The 27,458-nt window shown below is 46.1% G+C and overlaps 1 protein-coding gene across 9 annotated transcripts in view; it reads left to right on the forward strand.

Moving 5' to 3' along the window:
• The window catches only part of LDB2 (LIM domain binding 2), a 437,269-nt gene that overhangs the window by 274,611 nt on the left and 135,200 nt on the right, over nt 1–27,458 (forward strand). The gene's annotated exons all lie outside the window — the stretch shown is intronic.

Here is a 27,458-nt window from a genome sequence, read left to right on the forward strand (position 1 = left end):
TAACACCTTTTATGGAGAGGGTTTTTTTTTTTTTTCTTAAGGATCCAGGCTCACAATGGGCAACATATTTTATTCTGGCGATGATACAGGATCAGGAGAGAAGAAGGGAAAATAGTAGACATGAATGCATGAGCTTGGGGCTCATGCACCATAGAGAGCCCTGGGGCCAAGGGGAGCATGCCCAGGGCAAGTCCAGAGGCGTGGAGATGGCTGGGCTGGGCCTCAGTCTCCGTGCAGACGCTCACACTTTGGATTGCGGTGTGACACCAAACCCATCACCCTCTCTGAATCTCAGCCTGTCTTCCTTTATAAATTGGGTGGGTTGGACAAGTGACGTGGTGACTAGCTAGAGCTTCTTGATCTGAACCATGCCTCATGGCCAGGGCTGGAGGATGTGTCCGGGCATCTCCTGAAGCAGATTTTTCCAGCCTGCGCATGAGCTTTTCGCATTCTCATCGTTTGCTGCTTAGTTACCAGTTGCTTTCGTTCGATATTTTACTCATTGAAAGACAGTCATCCCAATGACAGCTAACATTTATGGAGCACTTAATATGTGTCTTCTCTAAGAGCTTTCCTTGTATTAACTCATTTAGTCTTTATAACAGTTCTGTAAAGTAGGTACTATTATTATGCCTACTGTGTAGATAAGGACCCAGAGATTGAATATCTTGGGATGGAGGAGCCCAAATTCAAACTCAGGGTGTCTGTCTCCAGGATTTGGGCATGAGTGGTCACAGAACCACAGCATCAGAGAGTAAAATAATCCCTGAAAAATGTTTAGCCCGGATCCCAGCCTAGAGTGAGGACTTGATGCATATTATACTTTTTAGCTGCAAAATGGATATTAAAAAATATTATCCACCTCCCAGGTTACAGGCATTGTGAGAGTAAATGAAAGAGTGACTATGCAGTTTTTAGGATAGCACTAGGCTCCCTGTAGAGAATTGCTAAGTGCTGGCTATTAATGCCTTTAAATTAGTGTTCATCTTCAGTCATGTCCAACTCTTTGCGGCCCCGTGGACTGTAAACCTCCAGGCTCCTCTGTCTATGGGATTCTCCAGGCAAGGATACTGGAGTGAGTTGCCATGATCTCCTTCATAGGATCTCCCTGACCCAGGGATCGAACGCACATCTCTCATGTCTCCTGAATTGGCAGGCGAGTTCTTTACCACTAGCACCACCTGGGAAGTCCTTGTAAATAAATAAATATACTTAATTAGTGTTTAATCAACAGAAGCACATGTGTCCATTTCTCACTATATTCCAATCGTAAATCTATTAAGAAAAGAGAAGATCAGATGGACAAGAAGACATCTCAAAGCTCTTACTCAACCATGTCCAGAATTTGCTTTCCACTCAAAACTTGCAGGACAAAGTATCTCATTTGAATGAGATAAGACAAATCTTGTGATCATCACTGTAGAGATGAGAAAACTGAGGCTTCCTTAGCAAAGTCAATCATCTGGGAGAGAGTCTGAAAAATCAGCCACATTTGTAGCTTTAATTTACCAACGCTGACTCTGTTCCAGACGCTAAGTGTGATTTATCCCGTGTGATTAGTTCAAGCCTCCGTGACGTGAGTGCTGTCATCCTCATTTTCCAGGTACTGAAATCAAAGTTAAAGAAGATGAGTCTTGCCAGTCTGACCCCCTAGTCTCAGAATCAGAGTCCAGGTCTTGTGTCCTTCCCATCTCAACATTCGAGGAATCCTAGTGGGTTTCATGACCTCAGTTCTTTTTTTTTTTTTCTTTTTTTTAGGATCCTGAAAGTAGTGTGGCCCCAAATCCCCCAACCAAAGAGCAAAACAATAAAAAAACACACCAGGGGCTGCTTTGTAAGGGAAGCTCAGAAAGGAGCAGGCATACAGCCCACAGGCTGCCCTGGTTCCAGGGAGCAGAGTCTCCCACATGACACTCTCTCATTGTGCCTTAGACCTTAGAGGAACTGGGGACGGGCCCTGGGAAGCTGCTGAGGGATGAGCCCTGCGGAACTGGGGACGGGCCCTGGGAAGCTGCTGAGGGATGGGCCCTGCGGAACTGGGGACGGGCCCTGGGAAGCTGCTGAGGGATGGGCCCTGCGGAACTGGGGACGGGCCCTGGGAAGCTGCTGAGGGATGGGCCCTGCGGAACTGGGGACGGGCCCTGGGAAGCTGCTGAGGGGTGGGCCCTGCGGAACTGGGGACGGGCCCTGGGAAGCTGCTGAGGGGTGGGCCCTGCGGAACTGGGGACGGGCCCTGGGAAGCTGCTGAGGGGTGGGCCCTGCGGAACTGGGGACGGGCCCTGGGAAGCTGCTGAGGGGTGGGCCCTGCGGAACTGGGGACGGGCCCTGGGAGGCTGCTCCACTGACAGCCTGCGTTTGTCTCCCAGGAGACGAGCCAAGGAGAGAAATGTCTCCATTAAGGTTCTCCTGCCTTTGGCTCCATGTTGCCTCCAGGAACCCACTTGGTTCCCCCTTTAGCTGAATCCCCAGGGCAGACCCAGTCACCTGTGCTCAGTCGTTAAGTGACGCTAAGTTGTGTCTGACTCCGCCACCCCATGGACTGTAGCCCACCAGGCTCCTCTGTCCAAAAAATATTTATGTCACTGTGTTGGGTCCTCATTGTGACATGGGAGATCTTTGTTACACCGTGTGGGTTCTCTCCAGTTTGGGCTGGAGGGCTCAGTTACTCCGTGGCGTGTGGGATCCCACTTCCCCAGCCAGGGACCGAACTCACGTCCCGTGTGTTGGGAGGCAGATTCTCAACCATTGAACCATCAGGGAAGTCCCCGACCGCATTCCTTTAGATGAGTTGGACCCTCTTGGCCCTGAATGGTGTGTCTCCTGCTGATATCCGATGTGAGTCTGATACCGTCATGATTTTCAGTGCTGGTACTTTGGCTGTTGTTTTTGCAATTTTCAAAGTGTGGTGGAATCACCCAGGTGCATCAGGCAGATAGGTCATTACTGAAGACCGTCTCTGAGCACCTAGTCTGTGCGAGGTGATACATGAGGTTCTTTGCATCTGAAATTCTGCCCAGTCCTCTGGAGAACCTAGCACAGCAGATATCACCACCCCATTCACAGGGGAGGAGAGCAAGCACCCAGAGGCTATGACACATACCCCGTGGCTGCAGAGCTCAAAAATTGAAAAGGGCAGGGTTTATGCCCAGGACTTCCCCGCTGGTCCGGTGATTAATAACCTACCTGCCAACGCAGGGGGCGTGGGTTTGGTTCCTGGTTTGGGAAGATTCTGCATGCTGCGGGGAACCTAAGCCGGCGTGTCACAAAGACTGAAGTCCTTGTGCCCTAGAGCCTGTGCTCTGCAACGAGAGAAGCCACTGCAATGAGATGCCCGCACTCCACAGCGAAAGAGTGACCCTGGCTCGCCGCATCTAGAGGAAAACCCGCGCGGCAACGAAAATCCAGTGCAGCCAAAAATAAACAGATAAATAATTTTTAAGAAGATGCATACCCAAATCTCTCTGAGTACAAAGTTCCTTCTGCCACATCATTTACATAAACCCATATGGAGAGAGCCCGAAATAACCAGAAACACAAGACATGTCATATGGTAGCGTGTGACAGATCGTCAGACACCGGGACTAGGGCAGAACTTCAGAGGTGGTGGGATGGCCCTGAAAGGTTTCACCAAGTTCCAAAATCCTTAGAAGTGAAGTGAAGTGAAAGTGTTAGTCGTTCAGTCCTGTCCGACTCTTTGCGGCCCCGTGGACTGTAGCCCACCAGGCTCCTCTGTCCATAGAATCCTCCAGGCAAGAGTACTGAAGTGGGTTGCTATTCCCTTCTCCAGGGGATCTTGCTGACCCAGGGATCAGACCCGAGTCTTAGGCCTTGCAGGCAGACTCTTTACTGTCTGAGCCACCAAGGAGGCCATGAAGGACAGGTAACTAGGAGAGATACCTAGAGGTAACAGAAGCCGAGCAGTCAGGGAATGCGGGGATTCCAGGGTCCTTGAACCTCAGGCGCTTTCAGGAGAACAAAGGGAGAAAAGATGTCCTCAGCTGGCCCCCGGCTGCCACTGCGTCTGCCTCCCGGAATGTCTGAGCCGATGCTCCTCCGTGGTGAACTGAAGGAGCCTCCTCCTCCTCCGCTGGGTTTCTGGCCCATCGTTCTGCCTGGGGCCAATGGTGCTGAATGCCCGCGGAGGCCCCCGGTGAGAAGGAAGGTCCAGGCCTCATCAGGAGCTTCCGTTACATAAAAGTCCACCCAGGGAGCAGAGCCTGAGGCCGGTCCAGGGACATCGGGGTGGGTGACAGTCACCTTCTCCCCCTCAACCACGTCCAGGTGGACATTGCTCATTGATCCCAGCACCTTTTTTTCCCTCCAGGTCTGAGCTTGGCCTCTATCTCTAGACAGCTGCTCCCCAAGAGGAAACCTATTTGCCATCCACACATGCATGCGGTTGCATGCTTAGTCACTTCAGTCATGTCCAATCTCTGCGACCCCATGGACCATGGCCTGCCATGCTCCTCTGTCCATGGGATTCTCCAGGCAAGAACACTGGAGTGAGTTGCCATTTCCTTCTCCGATGCCATCCATGAGTTAGCCTTATAGCTGAGAGAGAACAAAGCTCTGGGAGCTGTCTGAGCCCAGAGTCCAGCCTGACACCCAGCTCTGCCTGATTGCAAAGCCCTCTTTGATTCTTCTGCCTCCGACCTGCTCTGTGGGGGCCAGAATGGCAAGTGTAGCAGAAAGAACAGCAAGTGGAGGGACTTCCCTGGTGGTCCAGTGGTTAAGACTCCTCACTTCCAGTGAGGGGGACATGGGTTCCATCCCTGGTGGGGGATCTAAGATCCCACGTGTCACATGAGATGGCCTAAAAATAAAAATAAAGCAACAAAAAAATAAAGGAGGCAGAAAAAGGCAAGTAGATACTTAAATAAACATTAAAAAAAAGAAAATGGAGATCCCAGGTCTTCTGGAAACTAGCCAAATCCTTCCTCCTCTCTCAACTTCGGACTTCCATGATGGCTCAGCAGGTAAAGGATCCTCCTTCAATGCAGGAGACACAGGAGATGCAGGTTTGATCCCTAGGTGGGGAAGGTCCCCTGGAGGAGAAAAAGGCAGCCCACTCTAGGATTCTTACCTGGGGAATCCCATGGACAGAGGAGCCTGGCAGGCTATACAGTCCAAAGGATCGGAAAGAACCAGACAAGACTAAGCCCATTCTCACACTCGACTTCAGCTCCCTCAACCCTAAGAAGGGAATGATACCTGGGGGGTTGTAGGAGGGCTGTAGGGAAAAACCCAGGAAAAGCATGGAGCCCAGGGCTTGCACGCTGCAGGGTCCAAGAAATACCTGACCTCCCATCACTGCTGAGCCACAGCTGGAAGCCCCCATGGTGTGACGGAAATACCTTCGTAACTGTCAGATACCAGACAAAGGTCACCCCGAGATCATGGAGACCAAACCTAGAGATGGAAGAGTTCTGGGCTGAGACACAAGTGCTATCTCTTCCTGTCTCCGTGTGTCATTTGACAAATCACTCACCCTCTCTGTCACTTTACGAACAAAAGTGAAATGGGATTGAGTGATCTCTGACATTCCCAGACACCCTGGAGTGGTGATCTGAGTCCAACAGAGAGACACGATGTTCAGGATCTAACTAACCAGCTGTGCCCAGGCCCGCCCCTCCAGCCGCACCCCCGACGCCCGCCAAAGGGAAAAGCCCCCACCCAACCCCTGTGGATGGAATAAGGTCCCTTTCTTTGCCCCTTTCTCCCATTTAAAAAAAAAATCACAACCAGGCTCTGTGAGAAAACAACCACCGCCTGTTTTTCAAAAGCAAGTCCAGGGGTAGAGATCGCAGCACTGCTTTTGGACGGGCGCGTGTCCAGGCTGCTGTTGAGTGAAGACCCACGCGTCTTTCTCCTTCGTAGGTTTTGTGAAATATTGTGGAATCATCTCTGTAAGAGCCCGCCTCCATAAAAGGGTCGTCTACCAGTAGGGTGCTCGGTAAAGCCACAGTAAAGCCCGAAACCTGAGCTGCAGCAGACATCTCTGCGGTCTAAAGGAAATGAGACCCACCCAGAGAACCAGCAGAGGAAGAACTAGCTTTGCTGGCAGGAAGCTGCCTTGTTTGTGTGGATTCCACCCTCAGCAGACCTGCCTGGCTTCTTCCAGGGCTAGAAAGTGAGCCTCAGCGGGGCATCATGACCCCCTTGTGGGGTTGCAAACTGGGGATCAGTTCCAGGCCCAGGAGGCCTTCTTTCCTTCTCAGTCCTGCCTCTCGGCCGGCTGATTGCCTTGGGCAGCAATCTGGGCCGTGACTGGTCTTGGCGAGGCTTTTTCTCTTCATTACTCACTCCCTGAACCAGAGCTAGACAGGTGACCATCCCCCCGGCCAATAACTCCTGTATGGCCCAAGCTTGTCATGTGGATTATGATAAAACACGCCCTTATTTTGTTTTCAAATCTACCCCGGGGCATCTTTGTTTCCTGTGACTTCCATACAGAAGCACCCCAAACCTGGCTGCTTGAAAACAACAGAAACTCACTCTCTCCCAATTTTAGAGGCTAGAAGTCAAAATCAAGGCGTCTGCTGGGTTGAGCCTCTGAGATTGTTCTAGGCCTCCCTTCTCGATCCTGGTGGCGCCTGGCAAGCTTTGGCTTGTAGACGCATCACTCCTCTCTCTGCCCCTGTCTTCACATGGACCCCCTCCCCTGTGTACACCCTAATCCAAGATAATCTTACATCTTCAACTAGATCATGTCTGCAAACACCCCCCTTTTTCCATGTTGTTGTTCGGTCACTAAGTTGTGTCTGACTCTTCGTGACCCCATGGACTGCAGCACACCAGGCTCCCCTGTCCTTCACTCTCTCCCAGAGTTTGCTCAAACTCAAGTCCATCGAGTCAGTGATGCCATCCAACCATCTCACCCTCTGTCGCCCCCTTCTCCTCCTGCCCTCAATCTTTCCCAGCATCAGGGTCTTTTCCAATGAGTCGGCTCTTCCCGTCAGGGGTCCAAAGTATTGGCGTTTCAGCTCCAGCATTAGTCCTTCCAATGAATATTCAGGGTTGATTTCCTTTAGGATGGACTGGTTTGATCTCCTTGCAGTCCAAGGGATTCTCAAGAGGCTTGTCCAGCACCACTATTTGGAAGCATCAGTTCTTTGGTGCTCAGCCTTCTTGATGGTCCAGCTCTCACATCTGTACATGACAGGTTCCAAGTGCACCTAACTTTTGAGCGGGGTGGGGCTGCTATTCAACCCCCACTGCAGGTTTTTTTCCCCCTTCTGTCCCTGGAGAAGGCTAGCCTCATCTGGTTTGCTCTCTCTCAGGTATGACTCAGCTACTTTGAGTTTCAGTTCACCTGCTGGAACATCTAATGTTGAGTAACAGCCACATCCTGAGCTCTAGTTAGATCTTCTCCACTGTGCAGCTCAGACCTGGTTCAGACTGAAAGATGCACTGGGCAAGGAAAACACTGTCCTCTCTTTTCTACTCACCTCCGTCCATCCCCCACCCGCAGCTGCTGTTTTACTGTCTTTCAGAGTCTGTGGGTGAGGTGGGGGTGCTGGGAGTGTTCATGTTCTGGGCTTGGCAAATATTCCAAGCAGAGATCCTGGCTTGGCCTGGCCAATGTGAACAGAGATTTGTTCTCTCACAGCCCCATCCCTCCTGCAGTCCCCATGCACGGGGTCCTAAGCCCTGGTATTGCAGAGAAGTTCTGACTCTGTGTTGAAAACTGTTTCTTTGACTTCCTTTTTGTTGCTTTTGTTATTATCATCATACATAATGGCCTGCCTCAGAGGACGCTGCCCCTCTGCCTGACTGTAAACTAAAGCGCCTTGTTCAACTCCTGGAGAGATGATCTGACCCTGCCCAGCTGGGAAGGGCCGACTCCTTGGAAAAGACCCTGATGCTGGGAAAGACTGAGGGCCGGAGAAGAAGGGGATGACAGAGGATCAGCTCATTGGATGGCATCACCGACTCGATGGAAGTGAGTTTGAGCAAGCTCCGGGAGATGGTGAAGGACAGGGAAGCCTGGCGTGCTGCAGTCCATGGGGTCACAAAGAGTCAGACACGACTGAGTGACTGGGCAACAACACAGCCCTTCCAGGGTCTGGCCCTTCCCTTGGAGATGTCCTGCAGACCTGGAGACCCTTTCACTGTGCTTCCCCACGGCCTCTCCCTCTCTGTTCTGCCTTTTTTGACTTTAGTTCCTCCCTGCTTCTTTCTCTCTGACTCTACAAAGGAACCTGGCATCCAGACCCCAACAAGATGGTTATTTTGAGGCACTAGCCTACCATCTTCTCGGTCACCCAGGTCCCTGAATAAAGTCTCTTCCTTGTCTTAACCCCTTGTCTCTTGGATTTATCAGCCTGCCGTGCGGCTCGATAACACTGGGGTTAAGCCAGCACCTGCAGAACTGCTTTAGGACAGTTCTTAATGAGGACCTGCCCTCACTCCCCCTTTGTTATCTGGCACACTGGCACAGGATCAGGGTCTTTTCCAAGGAGTTAGCTCTTTGCATCAGGTGGCCCAGGTATTGGAGTAGTTCTCCAAACTGTTCTCCCCCAGCTGGTCACCCAGCAGGGAGGCACTCAGCCTCCCCTGCCCTCTCTTAGGGCTCCAACTCCCACACCTGATGCTCTCTTACTCTTTCAAGTGTCGGTCGGTCTCAAGACTTTTGTTTTTCAACTGAAGTTGAAAATAGAAATAGACTTCAAAAATCCGCACATCCCTGAAGCTTCCCTCTGGAGTGTGTGTATGTTAGTCACTCAGTTGTGTCCCACTTTTTGTGACCCCGTGACTGTAGACCGCCAGGTTCCTCTGTCCATGGGATTCTCCAGCCAAGAATCCTGGAGTGGGTTGCCATCCCCTTCTCCGGGGGATCTTCCCCATCCAAGGATTGAACCCTGGTCTCCTGCACTGCAGGCAGATTCTTTACCATCTGAGCCACCAGGGTCAAAAGTCGTAAATGCCCCCTGCCCTGGGGAAACGGTGAGACTCCTATGAACAACAGAGCCTCCAAGAACTGCCTTCCCCTGGGTTCTGTGCCCACACCCAAGGCTCCTGTATCTCCTTGTTCTGCTGGCTCTGTCTGTCTGCACACGGAGGCATCCTGCTGTCTCCCACGTATTTCACTCTGTGATTATTGCATGAGCTCCTTAGTTGCAATGGGAAAAGGCAGCGCCTATTCTAGTTATGTGGATTATCTTAGGGCATCCTTTTGATGACAGCATTCTCACTATTTTAGCTCTCACTGCTGTTTAAAAAAAAATAATAATAATAATAAGGCAGGCTCAGCACAGTAGATTGGGAATCTCTGCAAAGAAGCCAGTCTGAAGTTTCTGGAATCATGCAGAGAGTACACGTGTGCCTCCACTCTGCATCTATTATCATGAAGACCCTTGAAGGGTGGGGAAAGGTAGAAAAGAATTAAATATGGGCCATTGTTTTACGCCTTGTGGAAAGGACCTTCACCACAGGAATGCACATTTGAATAGCAGACATTTTTTTAAAAAATCTCTATGAAAGTGATGAGGTATTGGGTGGTCTTTTTTGATTAAAAAGAAAAAAAAATTATCGGTAACAGATGAAATAGAAACCCGAGAGCGCTTTCTCAGTTCAGATCAGCAATGGGAGTCTTTGTTCCCGCCTTCATTCCCACGTCCCTGGCCTCGTCAATGACCCACCAGCCCTGCCATGCTGCTCTGCCCTAATTTCATGTCCCAAATCTTTTTGAATTCTCATTTTCCTCTCACATTTATTTAAGCCTAGTGCCACTTTGTCCTTCCAACCCATACCTGTCTGCCAAGAATGTTGTTGTTTTCAGTCGCCAAGTTGTGTCCAACTCTTTGCAACCCACTTCAGTATTCTCGGCTGGAAGTCCCATGGACAGAGGAACCAGGTGGGCTAGAGCCCATGGGATTGCAAACCAGTGGGACATGACTTAGTGACTAAACGACAACAAAAACGATAACACCAAAAATCCGGGCTTCTGTGTTGTTCTGCATCTGTAACTCTGCTTCTGTTTCACGTGAAGTGAAGTGAAAGTGAAAGCCGCTCAGTCTTGCCTGACTATAGTCCATGGGATTCTCCAGGCCAGAATACTGGTGTGGGCAGCCTTTCCCTTCTCCAGGAGATCTTCCCAACCCAGGGATCAAACCCAGGTCTCCCGCATTGCAGGCGGATTCTTTACCAGCTGAGCCACCAGGGAAGACCTAGAATATTGGAGTGGGTAGCCTATCCCTTCTGCAGGGGATCTTCCCGACCCAGGAATCAAACCAGGCTCTCCTGCACTGTAGGCGGATTCTTTACCAACTGAGCTATGAAGGATTCTGTTTCATAGATAAATTCATTTGTACCCCTTTGTACAGACTCCCCATGTCAGCAATATCATATGATATTTGCCTTTCTCTCTTTTAAGAGAAACTATGAGAATCAAGGAAAGCATACAAAAGGAAGCACTTTGGGCTTCCTAGAAGAAAAGCTTTCTTTTCTTCATTCCTTGGCTCCAAGAAACAGAGGCTCCGGGTATTTCAAGTTCTCTTCTGGGGTCCAGCTAGTTAGTTAGATCCTGGTGGGAGAGGCCCTCTTCTCTATTTGTTATTATAATGTTTCGAATCATCCTCTTGTTCAACAAAAATAGAACTCTGTAACATAAAGTCTACTTTAAACATCTTCCTCACTGTTTGCTATGACTGGATGATGTATTCTCACCAGATATTAATTGATGCAAGACATGGGGTGGGAGATGGTGGGCTTATAACAATCAGGGATAGGGGGTTTAGAAGTTTATGGCCAGTGCTTATTTTTTTTAAATAATTTTTAAAACTTATTTTGATTTTTGACTGCACTGAGTCTGTGTTGCTGAGCAGGCTTTCTCTAGTTGGAGTGAGAGGGGGCTACTCTCTAGTTTGCAGTGCATGGGTTTCCACTGCAGTGGTTTCTCTTGTTGCAGAGCATGAGCTCTAGGGTGCAAGGGCTTCAGTAGTTGCTGCACGTGGCCTCACTAGTTCTGGCTCAGGCTCTAGACCACTGACTCAGTAGTTGTGGTACACTGGCTTAGTTGCTCTGTGGCACGTGGAATTTTCCTGACCCAGGGACCAAGCGCACATCTCCTGTGGCTCTTGAATTGGCAGGCAGATTCTTATCCACTGAGCCACGTGAGAAGCCCCGATACTTATTGTGCAGCCAAGATCCATACTCTGTTTTGCTTGGCTTATTTTCACCTTTCAACAGTGATTGTTGAGCATCTTCTGTGCTGTGTTTGGGACAAAGATCAAGAAGAATCTAATCCCCCTGTGGGACATGCTGAAGGTCCAGAGTCAGTGTGTTTATGAGATGCACAGACTTAGTGGTTAGGAAAGGCCTGGGTGGGGTGCCAACCAAACTCTTCCAGAGTGAAGTGGACACAGAAAGATAGTCACAACGAAAACTTGCACAGAACGAATCTCGAGTTTTCTAGCGGTCAGTTACCCTCTCCCCTTCTCCGTTTTCCTTAGAAAAAGGAGAAATAAATAATTGAAAGGCTGGAAGGAGACCAAGAGTTCATCAAGGGCTTCCCTTGGCTGAAGGCTAGAATCTGTTGTGGCAAGTTTCCAAGAATGAGCATCACCTGTCACATTAATTAAAGTTTGAAGGGAAGACGTTTCCGTAAGCCGTTCTGCCAGCACCCTGCAGGGTCAGTCTTCCTGCTGACAAGGGACCTCTCTGGTGCTCATTCTTTCTTGACTCAGTTTCTACTTGGGATCTCTTCCATGGCGTTTGGATGTATTTCATTCCATCATTTATTTATTTTTCAATTGCTATGGAAAACCAACTGCATACTGAGTCAGTGATTTTTCAAACGGGTGGAGCTTTTGGAAAAAATACTGATGCCCGGTCCCTCATTCCTTAAAAGTGATGAAATGCTTTTGGGTTGGGACCCAGGGCCTCTTGTAATGATGATAATGACAATGGTGATGATAATGCCAAAAATGGTAGCAGCACAGTAATAGCAGCTACAGAGTAAACACTGATTGGGTGCCAGCGCTGTTCTGTTCTGTTCTGTACAAATTATCTCACTGAATCCTCCCAACACCCCTATGGATGGGCAATGTTATCTCCATAAAAGATGAGGAAACTGCAGCATGGAGAAGCTAAACAGCCTGCCCCCAGGTCCATACAAGGTCAGTGGAAGTTGGCGTTTGTTTCCTAACCACTGTGCTTTGCAGCCTCCATATTTCCATGAAGTTTCCCCAAAGGTTCTGATACATTTCTGAAGTTGAAAACCATTGCCATGGTGATGGTACTTGGCACAAGTAGGCTGTTTCTCCAGACTGTTTTCTCCTTTCCTTTTGCTCCTTGGTTCACTGTCTGGTATGACTCAATGGACATGAATTTGAGCAAACTCCAGGAGATCATGAAGGACAGAGGTGCCTGGCATGCTGCAGTCCATGGGGTCGCAAAAAGTCAGACATGACTTAGTGACTGAAGAACTACAGTAGTCACTGCCTAGCAGTGGGGACAGATACACTAAATGCACAAATGCACATGCACACGAACACACCATGTACAACGTGACCCCTCATGTTCAGCGTTGGGAGGTAAAGCGGAGCAATTCCTCCCGGTGCTGGAGGGAAGGTTGGGAAGGACAGGGTGTCAGTTCAGTTCAGTTCAGTCACTCAGTCGTGTCCGACTCTTTGAGACCCCATGAACTGCAGCACATCAGGCCTTCCTGTCCATCACCAACTCCTGAAGCTTACTCAAACTCATGTCCATTGAGTCAATGATGCCATCCAACCATCTCTTCCTCTGTCGTCCCCTTCTCCTCCTGCCTTCAATCTTTCCCAGCATCAGGGTCTTTTCAAATGAGTCAGTTCTTCGCGTCAGGTGGCCAAAGTATTGGCATTTCAGCTTCAGCGTAAGTCCTTTCAATAAATATCCAGGACTGATTTCCTTTAGGATGGACTGGTTGGATAGGGTATCATTTGGCTTTAAAATCAGAGGTCTATTCACAGATCTTCAGGGGAATTCCATTTGCATCCATAGGAGCCCTGCTCTCCTGTGGAAGTGTTCTCTATAATCTTTTCTAGGACAATGATGGTCTTCCTGGTTCTTCTGGAAAAAAAGTGAGCCTGCGCCTGTATCTGATTGGGCCAAACTCCAAATAATTGATGCAACCTGTTTCCTAAGCCAGTCCCATACATCCCTCCAGCCATTCCCGATCTCAGTTGCATCTTTCTCAGAGGGTCACCGGTTATGAAAGGGACCGTGTGATAAGGCATCAGGACTCTCCTACATCCGTTCCCATATTTATTTCTCTTGTTCTGTCCGGTGATCATAAGAAGATCTTGGAGAACTCAGGAACTGATGCAGCAAGGGAATAAGGTTTGAATGTCTTGCTTGTACTTATAACCCCTGAACTTGGCAGGATGCCCGGCATGGAGCAGGTGCACAGTAAAGGTGTGCTGAATAAATGAATGAAAAAGAAAGAATGAGTGAAGAAGGAAGCTATGTTACTTTCACATGGACATTTGTGGTCCATCTGGATGATGAAGATAGTGGTGATGGTGTTGATGGTGGTGGTGGTGGTGACATCTGACCATGCCTGATAGGCATCAGATCATTAAATTTTCTCCAGTATCTTGTGAGATCAGATGGGCAGCTATCATTATCACCCGCAGCCCCACTGATATGTAAACAAGCTAAGTTTCAAAGTGCTGAAAGGTTTTGCCTAAGACCATTCGATGGCCTATGCAGAATATGGGTCTTGTACTCAGCCTTCTGGAATTGTGTGCCATCTCTGCAACTGCGAGAGACATTGCCCATATCAGCTGCAAAATAAGACTTTTCTGCACCAGAGGAACTGGAGAAACAAGTGCCTTATTTTCCCTGTGAGATGAAAGATGCTTCCATAATCTCTTTCTCTTCAGGGCAAACTCTCGTATCACACTTTCTCGGTTTTATGGTTTGCATCTACGCACTAGAGGCCAGTGGCAACACCGCCAAATCTTGACCACCAAAAATGTCTTCAGACATGGCTAATTGTCCCCTGGGGAGGAAAATTCTCACTTGTTGAGGTCCACTCATCTAATGGTTCTGTCCGAAAGATGCATTTCCAAGTAGTTGAGTTCTGGTCATGTGTGTGCTTAGTCACTCAGTCGTGTCTGACTCTTGCAGCCCCATGGACTGTAGCCCACCAGACTCCTCTGTCCTTGGAATTCTCTAGGCAAGAATCCTGGAGTGGGTTGCCATGCCCTCCTCCAAAGGATCTTCCCAACCCAGGTATCAAACCCAGGTATCCCACGTTGCAGGCAGATTCTTTATCGACTGAGCCACCAGGGAAGCCTAGTTTTGATCATACTATCTCCTTTTTTCCTTAGATGAAAACTTTGAGCCACATAGTTACTAAAAGTCTGGTTTTAATAAAAGAGGTCATGAGTCAGAAGCCAAAGTTAGTCGACCAGAGTCTTGAAGTCACCTGACACATGAAGTGAAGTGAAGTGAAGTGAAAGTCGCTCGGTCGTGTCTGACTCTTTGTGACCCCGTGGACTGTACAGTCCATGAAACTCTCCAGGCCAGAATACTGGAGTGGGCAGCCTTTCCCTCCTCCAGGGGATCTGCCCAGCCGAGGGATGAACCCAGGTCTCCCACATTGCAGGCGGATTCTTTACCAGCTGAGCCACAAGGGAAGCCCACGAATACAATCACAGTAAAAGGATCCTATTTTATTTTTCTTAATTTTTAATTAATGTACAGTATTGTAATGGTTTCTGCCATACATCAACATGGATCAGCCATAGGTATGCATGTGTCCCCTCCCTCTTGAAATCCCCTCCTGCCTCCCATCTCCCACCCTAGTTTTATTTTTCACATTGAACTTTAAACTTCTGTCCATTTACTCATCTCAGAAGTCTCAGAAGTCTGATTATACTGTAGCGTTCTAAACACATGTATGTATGTGAATACGAATATTATATAATATATATGATTTTTTTTCTTTAGAAGTGTTCATAACTCTCTCCCTCCTGACTACTTAAAATTAACCAAAGAAATTAATTAATAACAAAGCTAGAAAACTTTTGTCTTTGAGTCACAAGTAGCATTTCTTTTCTAACCAACAGACGAACATTGAAATTCAGGAAAAGTATGGAATTAAAGCCTAATAAAATGTTATATAAACTCTTAAGTCATGTTGACTTAAGTGGTGAGATCATGCCAGGAAAGTTAATGGAGCTGGCTCCAGAGACGCCAATCCAGTGATTTATCCACCTCTGCATTTCTAAGCAGAAACACATGTCTGCAAAATGAACTCTGCAAAAACCAAAGAGAGAAAGATCAAGCTGCCAAGTGTATCTCAGACCTTTTCCGAACAGCTTAGGTCTTTCCGTGTACTTTTTGGCTATACTTGAGAAAGGTATAGCAGAACCTTGACATAGATAAGGACATGTCTTTCTTTGGAGGGCGTTGTCTGGGTGGTGCTCCTGGTCATGTTTAAAATATGACCCCATCCTAAAATTCAAGCCAACTTGGTGGGCCTTTTAGAAAGAGAATTTTTTTTTTCCTCTCTCTGTTCTTTAAGAACTAGTTTGGTATCTGTAGTTAGAAAGTTAGAAGGAAAATCAGTGTATTGGAAAGATCAATGGCTTTGATTTTCAGGCCCTGACACACCAGCTTACTGGTTGTGTGACCCTGGGTGAATTACCGGGTAGGCCAAAAAGATTCGTTTGGGAAATCCGAACAAGCTTTTTCTTTTTTTTAATTTTGTAAATCTTGTACTGGGGTATAGCTAATTCAGAAACAATATTTCAGAGGCACAGCAAAGGAACTCAGCCATACATATACAGGTATCCATTCTCCCCCAAACTCTCTTCCCATCCAGTCTGCCACATAACGTTGAGCAGAGTTCCTTGTGCCATACAGTAGGTCCTTGTTGGTTATCCATTTTGAATATGGCAGAGTGTGCATGCCTATCCCAAACTCCCTAACTATCGCCTCCGCCCAGCCTTCCCCCTTCCAACCATAAGCGAATGAACTTTGGGCCAACACAGCGCGTAACGCTTCTGTGTCCTACTCGTCTCTGCTGTAAATGGAGCTGATGAGATGCACTTTTCAGGCAGCTGGGAGACAGAAGGAGATATGGAAAAGCAAGGTCCCAGGGCAGGACTTGCTACATGGATGGATGCTAGCGAGTGTTTATTCCTCTGTGCCCTTTTTTCATAACACCAGGATCACAATCAGACCACCCAGGGAGCCCAGAGTGGCCTGCCTATGTGTCCGTTGGCAAAGTCCTTTCAAACATTCTGAAATAATTGCCAATATTTAGAAATTGGAGGTTTCAAGTAAAAACCTAAATTGCAGGCTTTTGAAAGAAACAAAGAATCAGAAAATCTGGTAACACTGGGTCCCTGTAGATGGGGCACATTGCCCCACTTTCCTGATCTCCATCACTCTCTGATGTCTCACACCTGGCTTGCTTTTCACACATTATGTCACCTGCCTGGTAGGTTCAAGACTTGAGGTTTTAGCCACAATGCAGATAAACAATTGCAGAGACTCTGGGTACATAAAAGGAAGGCCTCAAGGATGCAGAGACCGACCACCACAGTTCCTGCCTTCAAGGAATTCACAGTCTTATTAAGGGCTTATTGTAAGTGATGATTTCAATTTAGCAGGAATTTATTGAATTTCTACCGCAGATCTGGCATGGAGGACACAAAACGTAATAAGATACGGCCTCTGCCCAAGAGGAACCTGCCCTGCTGGCATCTTCCATCCCGTTGATCAGATTGCAGTTTCTGTTTTCTGTTTTCATCCTGGGCTGAGACTCATAACATCATTAACTTTTCATATTCTGCTACGAGCCCTAGTTGGTTTTTTTTGTTTTTTTTTTGTTTTTTTTTTTTTTTATGTGTGTGTGTGTGTTCCATGTACGGATAACATAACATCATTGGAATGACTTTGCTGTAGATAAATTTAGTCTTCCTAAAATTTAGGAAAACAGAAGACACAAACAGAAGCCATTTTCCCTTTTTTTTTTTTTCCTGTAGAGAGACATTTTTCTAAGAAAAACATCTGGCTTCCCAACTCCTAACTAGTGCCTGGCAAAGTGCGGGAATTAAGTAATGTTTGTTTGTTGAAATAATGCATGAATGCCTATGACAAGAAATAGATGGAGGAAATTCCAATGTCTAACCCAATTCAGTCCTCCCCTGACATCCCTTTTATTTATTTAATCAGGGATGTATATACAGAGCTGGGGAAAGAGGGCTTCAGATAAAGGGACAGTGGGTCCAAAGGCCTTGAAATGGGGACAAGCTGGATACCTTCCAAGAAGCAGAAGGAAGGCCAGTGTGGTTGGAGGATGCAGGGAGAAAGGCAGTTAGAAATGACATTGGCCATTTATGCAGGGCCTGTAGGCTTTGTCGTGGGTCTTGTGTGTTTTCTGAGTGTGGTGGGAATGAGAAAACTGATTTCCGTTTGTAAAAGATCTCATTGATCACGATGTGGAGAATGGGTTACAAGGAGGCAAGAGAAAAGCCAGAAGGCCAGTGAGGTGGTGTCCAGCTTAGGGCGAGTGAGAGGCAATGGGTGACTGCTACCAAGTCTGAGCTCACTCTGCTTGCCATGTGCATGCATGTAGTCGCTTCAGTTGTGTCCAGCTCTTTGGGACGCTATGGACTGTAGCCCACCAGGCTCCTCTGTCCATGGGATTCTCTAGGCAAGATTACTGGAGTGGATTGCCATGCCATCCTCCAGGGGATCTTCCCAACCCAGGGATGGAACCCGAGTCTCCTGCATTGCAGGCGAATTCTTGGCAGTTTCTTTACCTGTTGGCCAATTAACCGAGAGAGGAGGGGTTGAGGCAAGGAATACGACTTTATTTGGAGAGCCGGCAGACGGAGAAGAAGGCAGACTAATGTCTCAAAATAACCGTCTTGTCATCACTATCTGGATGCCACTTTCTTTTATAGAATAGAGAGGAAGAGAAGGTGAGGAAGTAAAGTAAAAAGGCCATTAGTCTTACAAATATCTCCTGGAGTGGCCAGCCTCAGGGAAGGGATGTGTTTCTTTCTTCCTTCCTGTGGCCACTCACAGGTGGACAGGGTCTTGAAAGAAGGCAGTTTGGTTTAGCCTTCAGGCAGTTGGTTAGGTTCCCCAAGGCAGGCCATTGTGTGTGGACCTTACCCTTCTAGTGAACAGAAGCATCCGGAAGCAGAAGTAAAAGAATCAGATCCAACATGGAGTCAGTTCTTCCCTGTAACAACACCGACAGGATGACAATGGCTGTGGAAGCAGATTCAGGACAGACTTTGAAGGTTGAGTGTACTGTCTAACTGATACAGCACACCAATTACATGTGTAATTTTAAGTTTTCTAGGAACCATCTTTTCTAGTAGCAATGTTTTTGGTTTGAGTATTGCAGGGGGAGCTCTTTTCAAATCTACTGATATTTGCCGAAAATGTCTTTTTATATTATCCATTTTATTACATTTAACTTTTACACAACAATCAGCTTTGTTCTTTTCTGCTGCAGTAAATCACAGTCAACGTACCTCTTGAAACTTATGGTATTCCTTCTTTCAGTCTAAAGGGTTTTTTTGTTTTTTGTTTTTTTTTGCCTATTTTGTCTTAACTTTTCTGGTTGTAGAAGTGGCTTGTGATTTGCCCCTAGATTTTACATCAGCTTATACACTTTAAAATCTGTCTCTACTTACTTGTTTTAACTGGAAATTAATGTAATGATTTACAACTAGCACCATTATCTTAATTCTCAATTATGATTTATGTAGAAATCCCTGTTATTTATGCTGTCTGCATAAAATATTTAAATAAACATATTATAATGCTGTCTGCTGCAAAGGAAAACCATTCAAGCTGAATCAATGTGTTGACAGGAATGAACACACAATGTGTGATAGCATCATAGAAATGACACATGGGCCCCACTCTCTCAACTACGAAATGACTATATTATCTTGGTTGATACAATAGCTACATGGATGGAAATGGATCATTTCAGCATCATAGCCATGCTTGATGGAAAGGTATTTTACACTGCGTACATTTTTAAATTTAACTCTGCATCAGTTAAATGTGAACAAAAATTTCAGTTCCCTGGTCTCCCCAGCCACATTTCAAGTCCTCAACAGCCCCCTGTGACTCACTGGTGCCTGCCATGTTGGACATGCAGCCCCAGTGAAATTCTAAGCTGAGAGGCCCTGCCCTTACCTGCTGGCCTGGCCTGCTCCCCTCTGCCCAAGGAGGGCATCGGGTGGTAGGGGCTCTAAGTGCCATACACTCTGCTTTCCCATCCCGTGGGGCTCAAAACTGAACTCGGGGCTGGCTGAGGGCATTCCATTAACAAACAAGTCAAGGCCACGTGACGCCAAGCATATAAGTGCCAGATTACATTTAAAAGATGTTTTACACACAGAGCAATGAGTGTTTTCTTTACGAGAAGGAAATGATCCATTTGACATAGAAAAATTGTCTCATGCACACAAATGTGACTTTCTTCTACCTGTTCCATTTTAAACATACACGTTCAGAAACCTGGCAGCCTTGCATGGGCCGGGACTGGCTACCAGCCCTGGTGGCTGATGTCCACATCACAGCTTTGAGGAGTGGCTGCTGAAAGTTGGCAGAATATGTGCATTTCTGTTAAATGCCAACTAGGGGGCTGTTGGAACGCTGTCACGCTCCATCGTACAAATCACACCAGTAAACACCATTGGTATTCAGTAGACCGTCACATTTCTGAAGTCTGTTGAGCAAATTATACTCATTTTAAAATTTGTGTAACTGGGAATTGACACTTATTCTTGTGTTTGCTTGATAGGCAGAGTCATTGGCTGTCGCTCACTCGCATACACACACACACACCCATGCACAGACTCTCACTCATCTACGTCCATCGCATTTTTGTTCTGCAGACGCGCTATCCTGCTTAAACTTTGATCCCACCGTAGCCCTCCTAATGGTTCTCTGGACCTGCCAACACTATGCCTTGTCCTTGGGGAGCACTTTAAAGCAAGAACAAACCCCTTAATGTCTGCGAGACTTGGGTTTCAAGAAGGATACACTTTGACTTCCTGCTGCTGAGGCAAGACCCTCTTTGCAACCCCGTCCCCCGTGGCTAGTGTCACAAATATTAATGCCACGCTTCCACATGCTGGGCTCAGAACGGCCCCTTTTAATTAAAATATGGATCTATTTTTTTCAAATGCGTTTTCTGATATCTGCACACGGGGAGAAGCGCTTCTCCCGCCGAGCGCAATTTCAGATTGGGCAAAATAGGTGCAGATTTCATTCGAATCTCTTTGAAGTTTCTGAACGTCCTTAAACCCTAGGATGATTTTTTGCTGCTTTTATATTCTCAATGGTTTCCTGGACATTAGGGAACAGCTTTCATGTATTCACTTCTTTGGGATTCTGAAACATTATTGGATAAATATTAAAGAGAACCAAATTGAATCGAGGTTAAAGTGAATCAAATAGGCCCTAAATAAAATTTAAAAAGCAACACTTAAAATATATTGTTATTAATCAAGACTTTGAGGGAAGTTATAGATTAAATGTGGCTCTCATACCAATGAATCGAGGGTTTCTCATGGGGAAAAATACCCTCTATTTTTACATATCCATGTGTCCACATGGAAATAAAGCTTAGAATGTATCTCTTTAGGTAGCAGGGGTGAAAGATCAAGAAAGGAACTTTCTCTGAGCTAAATGTCTCTGACTTTCTGAGTGGATCATGGCTTCCTTTGGGTCCCACAGTACATTTTTGAGCCTCATTTTTTACATTTATCGCATATTGGGCTGCCCAAAAATTTCATATGGATTTTTCCATTACAGTTTATGGAAAAAGCTGAATGAAGTTTTTGGCCAACCCAGAACCTTACTGGCATTAATATTATATATTATATATATTTTTAAGGAACATGTCTGCTTCTCCTGCTAGATTATTTAACTCCCTGAGGACCAGAATGATGCTGAGTGCCGTTAGTAATAGCGTACGAGCCTCTTCATTGGCCCTCTAGATGCTCCACCATTTTGTCCCTGAGTTACTCTCAATTTCTTGTTGTTTCAATGAGGTAGGGCAGCTTGCAATGACCTCTTCTGCAGCTAAGGAGCTAAAGTAGGGATTTAGAGGGCAGGTATCATGCTGACCTTGTTTTCACTAGCGTACAGAGTTTCAAGAGAGCTTACTGGGTCCCTGTTCCTTCTCTTGTGCATAATGTTCACATGTTGGTCAGTGTTCTCACACTCAAATGGTTGTCTGCATGAAATTTTTGTAAAGTTCTTTGTGCTCATATTTGGATCTTGGGAGTATAACTCAATCCTAGACTTTTAGTCTTGCTGTGTGTCATTCATTTAGAATCATCAGCCCTTTGGGGATCACCCCAAACAGAGGACGTTCTAAGACTTGTCTGGGGCTTTCCAGAATTAATACTGTGAAGTTCAAGGAAGAGTTCCAAATTCCATCTCCTCTTATCAATTTAGTTCCCTCAATGAAATAAACCTTAGATACAATCACCGCTGGAGTCACTGATAAGAATGGCCAGATCTGAGAAGGAGCAATCATGACATGCTTCAAAGACCCCTGAATCAAGTCAGACCAGCCACATCAGGAAGCTGCCTTACTCCCACCGTGACTCAGCCCCGGCAATGAGCCCAATCCCCACATGTCCTTCAGCACTATTTCCTTGACTTGATTTTATTGTTTGGTGTGTTCATGTTTCCTGCCTTATTTGTACTCCATTTGCAAAATTTTACAAAATCTGTTTTCTTTAAAACCTGCCTTTTTCATTCCTCAGCTGATGTAGCCCTCCTATTCTCTGGATTTCAAGCCCTTTGAGGAGAGTGGGGTCTGATCTTTGTGAGGGTGGTGGTGTCTCAAAGGCAGGTGAAGACGTTACATGGATGCCCCTTTCTTTGGAACATTAGCACTTTTCTTTTGCCAGGCCACAGTCTCAGAGCTTTTGTTTACAGGACATAGTTGCCGGGTTTGGTTCATGCTGATGTTTTCATCACCACACCCCAGGGGTGGGCAGAACATCACCACGTGCAAGACTCACCACGTGGGCTTGCAGAGTCCCACCTGCGTGTACCTGCTGGTGCTTTTTTTTTTTTTTTGATGGTGGGGACAGGGGGCATTCAGCCACGATCAGCAGAAGCCTAAGAATGAAAAAGAAGGTGTGAGTCAGGAAAGGTGAGCGGGCACCCGCAGGACTGAGTTTTCAGGAGGCAGGGCGACCGAAAGACGGTTCGTTTCCGATCCGCTGCAGGGCCCCGGGCACTAGCAGCTCAAGCTGTGTCTCACAGCCATTCACAAGCGTTAACTTCAAGCACATTTTCACACTGTTTGGCTCAAGCTCCTGGCAGCGTTCCTAAACACTCTGAGGAAATAATTCCACAAAGTGGCATAAATTAATGTGACTAATTAACATGATGTTAATTATTTGTAAATTGTATGTTTGGATACACATTACTTGAGAGGCATATGTTACATTCAATGTTTACTGAAACAAGTGACTGCTAATAGCGCCTCCTGAGTGTTCCCTGCATGGCAGTCAGCAAATGGAGGCTCCTCTAAAAATAAAAACCGTGTCCTCGGGGGAGCTGCATGAATGCCTGAATATCAAGTGCCACAGGAGTTGCCCGCTCCCTTGAAAAGTGGGGCTTCCTGAGGCTTCTCGCTCCACACCTGGAGTGTTTGGGGTATGGCTTCCTTAAAGCTGTTTCTTCTTTCCCAAAGCCCGGACAGTGGAGGTTGGGGACCCGAAGTGGTACCTGGGTCTGGCAGCTCAGCATCTCTGCCAGATATGTGTCTGTGAGGTCTGCTCCACCTCAGCAGCTTCCCATGGGAAATGATTGGGGTGAGGTGGGGTAAAAATCTTACCAGCCTGGCCATCATACCTTGAGTTGTTCACGGCTTCTCACTCAGCACCATAGCATTATCTTTGGGCTCAAACTTGATGTTCTTATTCTTGGTCCTGGAATCAACCAGTCTAAGTGGCTTTTAAGTTCTGAAGAGGGTATTTTATTTCTTCAAGGATCATTAGTTTCAGATGCTTTGGGTGTGTATTGTTCTTCAGTCGCTAAGTCCTGTCCGACTCTTTGAGATCCCATGGACTGCAGTCTGCCAGGCTCCTCTGTTCTCCATTATCTCCCAGAGTTTGGTCAAATTTCATGTCCATCAAGTCAGGGATGCTCTTTGACCATCTCACCCTCTGCCACAACCCTCTGCTCCTGCCTTCAATCTTTCCCAGCATCAGGGTCTTTTCCGAAGTTGCCTCTTCACATCAGGTGGCCAAAGTATTGGAGCTTCAGCTTCAGCATCACCTTCCAATGAATATACAGGGTTGATTTTCTTCAGGATTGACTGATTTGACCTCCCTGCTGTCCAAGGGATTCTCAAAAGTCTTCTCCAGCACCACAATTTGAAGACATCAATTCTTCGATGGTCAAAAAAGTTATGGAAACCTTAAAACATTTTGATTTACTCATGAGAGCGATTGACTTAAGTGATAGCAAACAATTGTACTTAAAATACACAACTGATTAGCACACATATTGAGACTGGGACAAAGTCCCAGTGAAGTTGGCACCTGTCTTAGGAGATGTCACATCTAATGCTAATCTTACCTTTCCCATTACAACCACCATATGGTAAGTGGCTGGCACAGAGTATAATCTAAAGTTATGGGAGGGAATGAATAGCTGAGGCCTGGTGGGAAGTTAAAAAGAAAATGTGTATCCTTCTAAGACCTTGATAACACATTGCGTACTCAGTCACTTCAGTCGTGTCCAGCTCTTTGAGACCCAGTGGCCTGTAGCCCACCAGTCTCCTCAGTCCATGGGATTCTCCAGGCAAGAATACTGGAGTGGGTTGCCATGCCCTCCTCCAGGGGATCTTCCCAACCCAGGGATCAAACCCACATCTCCTACATCTCCTGCATTGCAGGTAGATTCTTTATTACTGAATCATCAGGGAAAGCCCCTAAAGAGCATAGTCATTCTCAAAACTTTGTAACAACACAGGAAGAAAAATTATCCCAAAATCTCCAGAGAAAATGTGAGCTGATTTCAACTGAGTTGACAGAATGAATTTATGACACTTGGAAGGTATAAAGGCACAGGAAAACCGTGGGAGGAAAGTTGGCAAAAATGAATTACCCGTGAGTGTGGTGGCCCATAGATACTAGGAAGGAAGGAATTAGAACTTCCAGAAGGGATTTTATATATCGATTTGGGGAGCAGAGCTTTGAATTGAGTGGAAAGCCTTGTGTCTTGTAGGAATAAAGAGTGTGGACATTTACATGACAATGTTGTAGGAACGTATGAATTCAGATATCAGGAGGACCCACCTTTGAGATGACTCTGAAAACCGTGGGATCTGTCGGTGTGTCCGCTTGCAGAGAGATGTCATAACTCAATGCTAAAAGGAAGATAGCAACCGTTGCTATACACTGCAGGTTTGATATTTTAAGTGAAAATGAAAGTCTCTCAGTCGTGTCCGACTCTTTGTGACCCCATGGATTATATGGTCCATGGAATTCTCCAGGACAGAATACTGGAGTAGGTAGCCTGTCCCTTCTCCAGGGGATCTTCCCAACCCAGGGATCGAGCCCAGGTCTCTTGCACTGCAGGTGGATTCTTTATCAGTTGAGCCACAAGGGAAACCCATTGGTATTTCAAAACATGGTTTTTGTGTTCTTTTTTCTTTTTTTAAATTTTAAAACATAGGCAAACGTTTACAATAACTAAACGTTATAAGTAGAGTTCTAGAACATACTGCTTTTAAATTGTGCTGATGACTAATTGTATTAATGAAAAAATTGTAGAATATTTTTCACCTTCCAAACATACTCTTAGAGAAATTGTCCTGAATTTAGATTCTTTGTAACCCCAGCACACAGCATGAACCCCAACATACAGTTAACCCTCAATCAATGTTCACTGGATAAGTGAAAAAATTCCACTAAGCAAACTGTCAAGATGCGAAGGTTTATAATAATAATAATAATAATAGCGAATGTGCTACTGAGGATCTGCTCTATCGCAGGCCCAGTTCTGAGTGCTTAGTGTGTATTAACTCTTTGAAGCGTCACGTTTCTTCGTCAGGTCTGTTCCACCATCATCTCTATTGTACAGAAGGGGAATCTGACACAGAGAGATCAGCAAACTTGCTTAGGGTCTCACAGCTCAGAAGTGGTGGCCCCAGGGTTGGAAAATAGGCATGTTGGTTCCGGAGATCGTGCTTCTAACCATTCCTTCACTTGGTTAAAGAGAAGAAAAACTTTCACTTGGGGGAAGCATGCTTTCGCCTCTGTTAACAAGCAATTTCAGAAAGAACCAGAAGAGTCACACTTGGGAGCAGAAATGGGGACAAAGTGAGGCACCCCCGCCCCCACCCCACAGTCAGGCATCTAAAGGATAAAGGGAAAAGATAAGTACTCTTTACAGCAGATATTTTCTCTGTTACAGCCACCAGCTTTATAAATCCCTTAAAGTACTGTTCCAAATAGCCCTCACCTCCGAGGCACATTGATGGCACGGCATTCATTAATTAGTTTAATTTTCTGTATCTTATGCTACTGTCTAAGTTCTAGCAGCAATGATGAGAAAAAGAAGAGGTTAATTCTGATTCACTGTTTTCTATATGCAAAGCACCATTCTAAGCCCTTTGCAGTAAGCGCAATGATCAGCATCCCATTTTACAGATGAGGAAACTGAGGCACAGAATTTAAAAGTGTTAGTGAGTGGTAGACCTGGGACCTGGACGGTCTGGGTCTGCAGCTCCTCCCATGATTCTTTCATAGGTCTTCATGTGCACACAATAAAAGCAGAGCGTCTGTGTCATCAGAAACCTAAGGAAAGTAAAACAGTTTATAACACGTTAGCCCAATTAGTCTTTGGTCATATATTTTACCTAAACACATTCTTTCTTTTCTTCCTCTTTTTTTTTTTTTAATTTATGCCAACCTTTCTGTGTCTTCAGAAACCTAAGGAAAGTGAAAAGTTTGTAATATGTGAATGCAACTAGTCTTTGGTCGTATATTTTACAGGGAACATTTTGGTCAAATGTATACTTCATCATGAGGAATGGAAGTCTTTCATTCCCAGTACAAACCTAGCTAGACCTGTAGTTCTTACATCAGTTCACTCTGAAGGCCAAATATTATAGTCATCTGACAGCAGAGGGTTCTGGGTAGCATTCCCACTAGGGTAATGCCAAGGGAAGGTACAAAGAAAGAAAGTTTGAAGCTGAGACTTGGCTTCTTGCCACCGCCTAGTTAACATAAGATTAATATTTTCCTTTTCTACATAAAAAAGTAGTTTTCTAAGGGATCATAAATTTTTAAACCAGAGACTGTCTGTGATTTCTGAATTTTTTTTTTTTATAAATTCAAATTATTGGCTTCAGTTCCCATTTTTAAACTCTGCCCTGCTTTGTACTTACTGAGAACGTTCAAACTTCAGAGCCCTTCATCTGTGAATTAATCATGTGTGGAGTATATGCAGTTGGAATTTAGTTATAAATATAAATGAAATGGCTCCAGCCATGGCTGGGTTCAGAAAAACTAAAGTGATTTGGAGTTCTCAGTTAAAAAAATAGAGAAGTTTTAAGGAAGAAAAAAAAGAAGGAAAGTTGACAGGAGTGATTAAATATGGTATAGTCTCTTTGCATTAGAATGTTGGGCTTGTGTGGGTTCTGTACTTTATTCCTAAGAGTCTGCAAATCAGCTTATAAGCTCCAGTGGCAAGGTGAAAGGCATTGCATAATGTTTACCAGACTCTGGAGTATCTTTCTCACTTGACCGGCAGACACATGAAAGGAAGCCACGGACGTTAATCACTGTGAAAGGTGACCACGTGAGGGGTTCCATGGTTTTTCTGGGTACCAGTTGGCAAGAAGGCTTGCCAAGCTGGACAACTGAGGCAGATGAGACAGTGAGGGAACGTGCCTGCTCACCTAAGGTTATTCATCGCATGCATCTCAGATTCTGTTTTCCTCCCAGAAAAGTCTGGGGTATAAATAGCTGGGAAGCACTCTCATCTACTCCCGAGTTTCTCATCAGATCTAGCTGAAATGTCTGCACTGCTGATGAGGGAGGAAAAGGAGCTGGAATCTGAGGCTGGGGCTCTGAGCTTTAGTCCTGATTGGTACACTTACTAGCTAGGGGCCTCCAGCAATTACCTAGTCCTCTCGGAGACCGAGCTTCGCCATTCGTAAAACAAGGGCCTCTGCCTTTTAAGGTTCCCGTGTGTCCACAGTTGAGATCAGCTGCCTGAATTGCGGAGCTATATTGAATGTCTGTTGTGTGCTGTGATGCTATGTGAAGGGCCAAGGATACAAGAAACAGTTACTTCTCTCGAGGAAGTTATCTCTTAGGAAGATAGAGTAGTGAAATAATGAAGTTACACTGTGAGACATAAAATAGTAGAAATAAGTTTAGGGTGTAGACCTAGACAGCATATTAAAAAGCAGAGGCATTACTTTGCTGACAAAGGTCCAT

The sequence above is a fragment of the Cervus elaphus genome, chromosome 6 (genome assembly GCF_910594005.1).
Source record: "Cervus elaphus chromosome 6, mCerEla1.1, whole genome shotgun sequence".
NCBI classification, from domain to species: Eukaryota; Metazoa; Chordata; class Mammalia; order Artiodactyla; family Cervidae; genus Cervus; species Cervus elaphus.